We start from the raw sequence: 8,086 nt of genomic DNA, 5'->3' as shown, positions 1-8,086 counted from the left end.
GTGGAGGTATTGTTAGCTGTCCGGTGGATTCAGTTTCCCCTTCTAAAGCTGCATTGGGGAAATTTCCCGCGTGGGTGTTCGTGGGATGGGAGGCGGGCCGTAGAGGCGACACTAAATGGTGACCTAGCGAAGGCGACCCGTGGCGAGACGTGCGGGTATTGCCAGGCTTGTCAGTATGGTAAGTAGGAGACGATGAGTGGTGATAGGATGTGCGAAAGGGTAGACATAGTTCTTGGTCGGGCGGAAGTTTTGATGTTCTTCAGGAGCGTAGCCGCGTCACGTCTTGTTGGCGCCTTCGAGAAAACCGAGCGATGTGTCCTCGATAGCTGCAGGAGGCCCCAGAAACTTTCAACCCAGAGAGCACACCGGCGTTGTACCAATCTTGGACCCGTATCGTCGAACGTCGACCGCAATATTGGCTCAAGGTTTGCATCTCGGCCAGGTGCAACTTGCTCTGACGCTCAAGCCAACCTGGGGCAGACGTTCTACCGTTTCATTTGCCAATATCCAGCCGACACCGGCCCACTAACACCGTCCTTTCACCGAAGTAGTTGCCAATATACATACAGCTGAGGATCATTCTCGGACTACTTTGTTGCCAATAAAATGCCATTATTACGCCAACAATCGATTACGACGAATATTCGCTACCATTGGCTTGGCAATACTCCCCCATTATTAATATGGGCTTCTTACTACTGGCATTCCTTATCCTGTAGACTTTACATAACTCCCCCAGACCTTCCGCAAGCAGATTATAGCAGCCCCATGCGAGCTTCGCGGTGTAGTATACATCAAGGTGATTGACCACTGGATGACTTAGTGTAGAAACACTACACAATTACGCTAAACTGTCCATTTTTGCCGTTTTTTTCATTGCCCTTTATTCTCCAAACATGTAGAGCACAAGACTGCAAAAGTCTAGTGACTTTCTAGTTTTCTCCACACATTCATTTTCAGTTTTGCGAGAAATCGTACCATAGGCTATTTTATTAGGAATTAGCTAAAAACACTAGCTAACATAACTGCTCGCTGCAAATATTCCGCACACAAGCACTCTATATATAAGAATACCAAAACACAATTTTTGTAACTTTATTTTTAAGTATACAGTGTAAACAAGTATTTTCAGTTCACCTTTTCAAGTGACTGCTGTTCAGTAATGTAGCCCAAACTAGGAGCAGAGTACAGCAAGGCTCCATGGGCATAGGGCTGGCCAGGGCAGCAGAGGTGGGGCGTTGATTTAGTGGCTGCAGCAGGAGATGAGGCAATGGCGTTGGGCTGCACAGGGTCCTGAAAGCAGTGATTGGGCAGGAAACCAACCATCACAGGTCCCTGCTCTGAGGGGCAGTAGCGATAGGGCTGCAAATCTATGAACACATCTGTGAAGTGCCTTTCCTAACCTTCATCAAGGCCAACAAACTTGAACAGCCACAACTTGATGAAACGCTGAGCATTTTTCAAACACCTGCAGAGGTGAATAGAAATAAACACCTCAAAATAAGTTCTGAGCACTGCAGGGTAACATATGTGCAAGCTAAAACAATGAAAAACATGACTTACTGTGTTGCAAGCCAGGTGAACTAGTCTGCCGGTATGCCTTATGGCTGTATGAATTTATAACAAGACAACAAGACACATGACCGCTCGAACTTTAAACTCAGGGTTATTCTTGGGTACACGTCAGCTAATACTACACAAGAGGATGACTGACCACCAGATAGACAACACAAGATGAAAGAATCTATGCAAACCTAATTTCAGCACTGACACTTGTGTATTATTGCACGGCTTCTGAATTATTTTAAAAGGGTATCTCCAAGTGCTATGAAAGATGTGCTGTTGTGGTTTTCTATGTTGTTCTTTTTGCATTAAATACACCTCCAAAATTTCACGTCCTTTTTTGGACTTGCATCGATCCGAAGTCTTGGTTTAATAGGAGACCAGGACTGAATATGTGACTTGCCAAAAAACAGCACTTTGCATAGAGTCGCGACACAACTCAGCCATTTGCGCCCAGACTACCGGTTGTAGGGAGAGCACGAACGTGTGCCATTGCCATGGTTTTAAAAACGTTATTGGCAAAATGAATTGGAGTACATTATGACATAACTGCAGCTGTAATACGTCAGTTTTTTTTCGCAGTTTTACCAATCTCATGGTCACCATCTTAAAAAATCCACATTTGAATTCTTAAAAAAATTGACAGGCCTGGTGACTGCTAATGTGGACCTCAGCATTGTTTGCTGAGGGGGGTGGATAAAGGAAATACTACATGGTTGGAATAGCAGTGCTTATATTCACTATGCATGAGGTTAGGGAATGTTAAATGACTTGCATATATATATATATATATATATATATATATATATATATATATATATATTGTCACGGGGTCGTGACGTGGCCGAAGACAGGAGACTTCTTGTTGGAATTTAACTGTTTATTTGGGCGAACCTGTGCCCGGTAAACAGAAAGTCCAATTACAGCAGCAGTCTCGCACAGATAGCAGTCTCAAACTGATAGCGGCGAACGGAGCGTCGGCCTTCGATCAACAACTGACAAGCGGCGAAGCGCGTCGGCATTTATACTCCCGCCGTCGAATGTTCTAGTGCTATCGCTGGCGGCGGCGTGCGTTCCAGAACAATCTGTACCATTCGCACAGTGGGCGTGATCTTATCAAAATGATCTACTACAGTCCGGAACCCTCTAGAAAACTGCAGGCGCGGTTTGCGCTGAAAATCGTGTGGTGTTTTGGGACGATAACAAAAACTTGGGAAATGGAACGTGGCATTGCCCCCCTCTGAAAAAGGCATCGTCTCGATGCTTTAACTAAAGATGAAGGGACAATAATAATGCAAGAAAGTACAATGAATAAATTACGATACAACAATAATACAAAAAAACACTCTTTCAGTTTGTTAACGCGCATGAAACGGCTTGAGGCGTGCGTCATGGACGACGTCAGGTCGCGATCGACGTCGTTGAGAGTTCGTGATGCCGTCGGGGACAACCTCGTAATCAAGTGGGCCGAGACGTCGAACAACCCTGTAAGGTCCGAAGTACCGTCGCAGAAGCTTTTCACTTAGTCCACGTCGGCGTATCGGCGTCCACACCCAAACACGTTCACCGGGCTGGTATTCCACGAAGCGTCGTCGAAGGTTGTAACGGTGGCTGTCGGTTGTCTGTTGATTCTTGATACGGAGCCGCGCATGTTGTCGGGCTTCTTCGGCGCGATGAAGGTACTCGCTCACATCGAGGTTTTCTTCGTCGGTGACGTTGGGGAACATGGCATCGAGCGTCGTTGTCGGGCTCCTTCCGTAGACCAATTGGTATGGAGATATCTGCGTCGTCTCCTGCACCGCCGTGTAGTATGCGAAGGTCACATACGGAAGAATGGCATCCCACGTCTTGTGTTCGACATCGACGTACATTGACAGCATGTCGGCGATCGTCTTGTTAAGCCGCTCGGTGAGGCCGTTGGTCTGTGGGTGGTACGCTGTCGTCCGGCGGTGGTTTGTTTGGCTGTATGCCAAGATCGCTTGAGTCAAGTCGGCAGTGAATGCCGTTCCTCTGTCGGTGATAAGGACCTCTAGGGCGCCGTGACGTAGGACGATATTTTCGACGAAGAACTTAGCTACCTCGGATGCACTGCCTTTTGGCAGGGCTTTTGTCTCGGCGTAGCGGGTGAGGTAGTCGGTGGCTACCACGATCCACTTGTTTCCGAAAGCCGACGTCGGGAACGGCCCCAATAGGTCCATACCAATCTGCTGGAAAGGTCGGCAAGGTAGATCAATTGGCTGCAGAAGTCCCGCTGGCCTTGTCGGCGGTGTCTTGCGTCGCTGACAGTCCCGGCATGTCCTCACATAACGAGTGACGTCGGTTGTAAGACGCGGCCCGTAGTACCTTTCTTGTATCCTCGCGAGCGTGCGAGAAACACCGAGGTGCCCTGCCGTCGGATCGTCGTGCAGGGCCTGCAGGAGTTCTGGTCGCAGAGCTGAAGGCACCACAAGGAGATACTTAGCCCGAAGCAGTGAAAAGTTTTTCTTTTGTAGAAGACCGTTTCGTAGAAAAAACGACGCAAGTGCGCGCTTGAATACCTTCGGGACTTCGGCGGTCCTGCCTTCGAGGTATTCTATTAGGGCCTTAAGTTCCGGGTCGGCCCGCTGTCGTTCAGCGAAGTCGTCGGTAGTTATCGTTCCCAAGAAGTAGTCGTCATCCGGGTCGTCGGGTGGCGGTTGGTCGACAGGCGCACGAGAGAGACAGTCGGCGTCGGAGTGTTTTTTGCCGGACTTGTAAATGACAGTAATGTCATATTCTTGAAGTCTCAGGCTCCATCGTGCGAGGCGACCTGAAGGGTCCTTCAAAGTGGCTAGCCAACACAAGGCGTGGTGGTCGCTCACAACTTTGAAGGGCCTGCCGTAGAGGTATGGGCGAAATTTCGACGTAGCCCAGATGATGGCGAGGCACTCCTTTTCTGTTGTGGAATAATTTGCTTCTGCTTTTGATAGCGATCGGCTGGCGTAACTAATAACCCTTTCAAGTCCGTCAGCCCTCTGCACAAGAACGGCGCCAAGACCTACGCTGCTTGCGTCAGTATGTATTTCTGTCTCGGCGAATTCGTCGAAATGGGCAAGTAACGGAGGCGTCTGGAGGCGATGTTTAAGCTCCTGGAAAGCGTGTTCCTGTGGCGTTTCCCACATGAACTCCACGTCGGCCTTGGTAAGGTTACTGAGAGGATCGGCGATGCGGGCGAAGTTTTTCACGAACCGCCTATAATAGGCGCACAGGCCCAGAAATCGGCGCACGGCTTTCTTGTCAGTGGGTGGCGGGAATCCGGCGATGGCGGCTGTTTTCCGTGGATCAGGACGAACTCCAGACTCGCTGATAACGTGCCCCAGAAACAAGAGCTCCTCATACGCAAATCTGCACTTTTCTGGCTTCAGTGTGAGTCCGGAAGTCTTGATGGCTTGAAGTACAGCTTCAAGGCGCCGAAGATGCTCGTCGAAACTCGAGGAAAACACGACGACGTCGTCCAAGTACGCAAGGCAAGTCTGCCACTTCAATCCTGCCAGTACTGTATCCATAACGCGTTGAAAAGTTGCAGGCGCTGAGCAAAGGCCGAAGGGCATCACCTTAAACTCGAAGAGGCCGTCCGGTGTTATAAACGCCGTCTTCTCTCGGTCTCTTTCGTCGACTTCGATTTGCCATTAGCCAGTCTTGAGGTCCATTGACGAAAAGTACTTGGCGTTATGGAGCCGATCAAGTGCGTCGTCTATTCGTGGGAGAGGATACACGTCCTTTCTTGTGATTTTGTTCAGGCGGCGATAATCGACGCAGAAACGTAGGGTCCCATCCTTTTTCTTCACTAACACAACGGGGGATGCCCATGGGCTCTTGGACGGCTGGATAATATCATCCCGCAGCATTTCATCAACTTGTCTCTTGATGGCCTCACGTTCTCGCGTCGAAACCCTGTACGGACTCTGACGGAGTGGTCTGGCATTTTCTTCGGTTATGATGCGATGTTTCGTGATTGGGGTCTGCCGAATTTTCGATGACGACGAAAAGCAATCTTCGTATTGCAGGAGCAGGGCCTTGAGCTGTTCTTGCTTATCGTTCGGAAGTCTGGGATTGACGTCGAAAGCTATGGGAGGGGCTTGGTTCCTCTGAGCAAATTCCGCAGAATCGGCGAGGGTGAAAGCGCTGGTGGCTTCGACAATTTCTTCGATGTATGCGACCGTTGTTCCTTTGTTCACATGTTTGTACTCATTGCTGAAATTTGTGAGCATAACCGTTGCTTTGCCTCCCCGCAACTCTGCAATTCCTCTTGCGACGCAAATATTTCGGGTGACCAACAGATGCTGACTGCCTTCAACGACGCCTTCGAAGTCAGGTGATTCAGGAGTGCCGACTGAAATAATGACGCTTGAGCGAGGCGGAATGGTGACTTGTTCTTCCAGCACATTCAAGGCATGGTGTCCAGACGGCGTGCGCGGCGGTAGTGCTTCTTCTGTGGATAACGTTATCGACTTTGTTTTAAGGTTGATGACAGCACCATGGAGGCATAAGAAGTCCATGCCAAGGATGACATCTCTCGAGCAACGCTGTAGGACTACGAAGTCTGTAGGATAAATACGGCCGTTAATGGTGACTCTCGCTGTGCAGATTCCTGCAGGCGTTACGAGATGACCTCCGGCTGTGCGGATTTCAGGGCCTTTCCAAGCTGTCCTAACTTTCTTTAACTTCGCGGCGAACGACCCACTGATGACAGAATAGTCGGCTCCAGTATCGACGAGAGCGGTCACACTGTGGCCGTCGATAAGAACGTCGAGGTCGCTAATTCGCCATCTCGCATTACAGTTAGCGCGTGGCGTCGGGTCACGGCTGCGTCGGCTTGTTCCGCTGCTTCCCTGTTGCGTCGTCAGGCCACCTTCGGTAAGTGGGCTTTCGCCGTCAGGACTTTGCCTGTCTGGCGTTGTGTTCGGGAAGCTCCGTCGCGGCGTCGTCGTCGTCGGAGGATCTTCGGTAGTTCGTCGCACAGCAACCGCACCTCCACCGGTTGCTGCCCTTAGTTTCCCGGATACGGGCTAGGAGACCGGCCCCGCGTTGGGCCAGAGTACTGTCGGTGGTGCGGTGACGTGCGGCGGCTGGGCGACGGCGAACGCGAAGGGCTTCGTGGTGTCCACCGAGTTCCTGTCAGGTAGTCGGCGATGTCACGTGGTCGTTCTCCTTGCTGTGGACGCGGTGCCTTGACGGCGAAGCCACGCAGTCCCATCTGTCGGTACTGACAACGGCGGTATGTGTGTCCGGCCTCGCCGCAGTGGTAGCAGAGCGGGCGATGGTCAGGGGTGCGCCAGACGTCAGTCTTCCTCGGTGCACTGCGCTGGGCCGCTGGCGAACGGTATGACGTCGGTGGGGGTGGTGGCGGCGGTGGCGTCTGTCGACGGAAGTGCGATGGGGCGGCGTTTTGGCGTGGACGGGGAGGAGCGTTGTGGCGCAGTGCAGCGGCGTAGCTCATAGCTTCCGGCTCGGGCAGCGGTGCGTGGGGAATTTGAAGCGATTGCCGAACTTCTTCTCGCACAATGTCGGCGATCGAATCCACTTGAGGCTGCGCCGAAGGCAACAGCTTGCGCAGCTCTTCCCGCACGATCGCTCGGATCGTTTCACGCAGGTCTCCGTAGTTACTGACTTGAGCAGCAGCGCAGTCTGCAGTCAGGCGACGATTATACTGTCTGGTGCGCATGTCCAGGGTCTTTTCAATAGTGGTCGCTTCGGCTACGAATTCTTGGACGGTTTTCGGTGGGTTTCTCATCAGCCCCGCGAAGAGCTCCTGTTTGACCCCTCGCATGAGGAAACGAACTTTCTTTTCCTCAGGCATGTCTGGGTCAGCGTGACGAAATAGGCGGGTCATCTCCTCTGTGAAAATTCCAACCTTTTCGTTTGGTAGCTGAACCCGGGTCTCGAGTAGAGCAGCGGCCCTCTCTTTGCGAGCGACGCTTGCGAACGTTTGAAGAAATGCGCCGCAGAAGACATCCCACGTTCGGAGCGTGGACTCCCGATTCTCTAGCCAGGTCCTTGCGGTGTCTTCCAGGTAGAAGTACACACGACGGAGCTTTTCTTCATTGTCCCAGTGGTTGAGGGCGGCCACACGGTCGTATGTTTCTAGCCAGGTTTCCGGGTCTTCGAACGATGACCCATGGAAAATTGGTGGTTCCCTGGGTTGATGCATGACCATCGTAGGCTGGGACGCTGCGGTTGTCATTGTCGCTGCAGTCGCGGTCATGGCTTTGGTCTTCCGCGGCTTGTTGTGTAGAAGCCCGTACTCCGGTGGTAGCCCTTGCTGTCGGCGGCTTGTTCGCTGCTCCTGGTTGGCGTCGGTGTCTTCTCCGCGACGTGGGCTGGGTTCACGGCTTGACGGGGGCGTCCGGTACATGAACGAAGCAGCACCTCCACCAAATGTCACGGGGTCGTGACGTGGCCGAAGACAGGAGACTTCTTGTTGGAATTTAACTGTTTATTTGGGCGAACCTGTGCCCGGTAAACAGAAAGTCCAATTACAGCAGCAGTCTCGCACAGATAGCAG

This window comes from Rhipicephalus microplus, chromosome X (assembly GCF_043290135.1).
Source record: "Rhipicephalus microplus isolate Deutch F79 chromosome X, USDA_Rmic, whole genome shotgun sequence".
Lineage (NCBI taxonomy): Eukaryota > Metazoa > Arthropoda > Arachnida > Ixodida > Ixodidae > Rhipicephalus > Rhipicephalus microplus.
Note: the sequence above shows the minus strand (reverse complement) of the source record.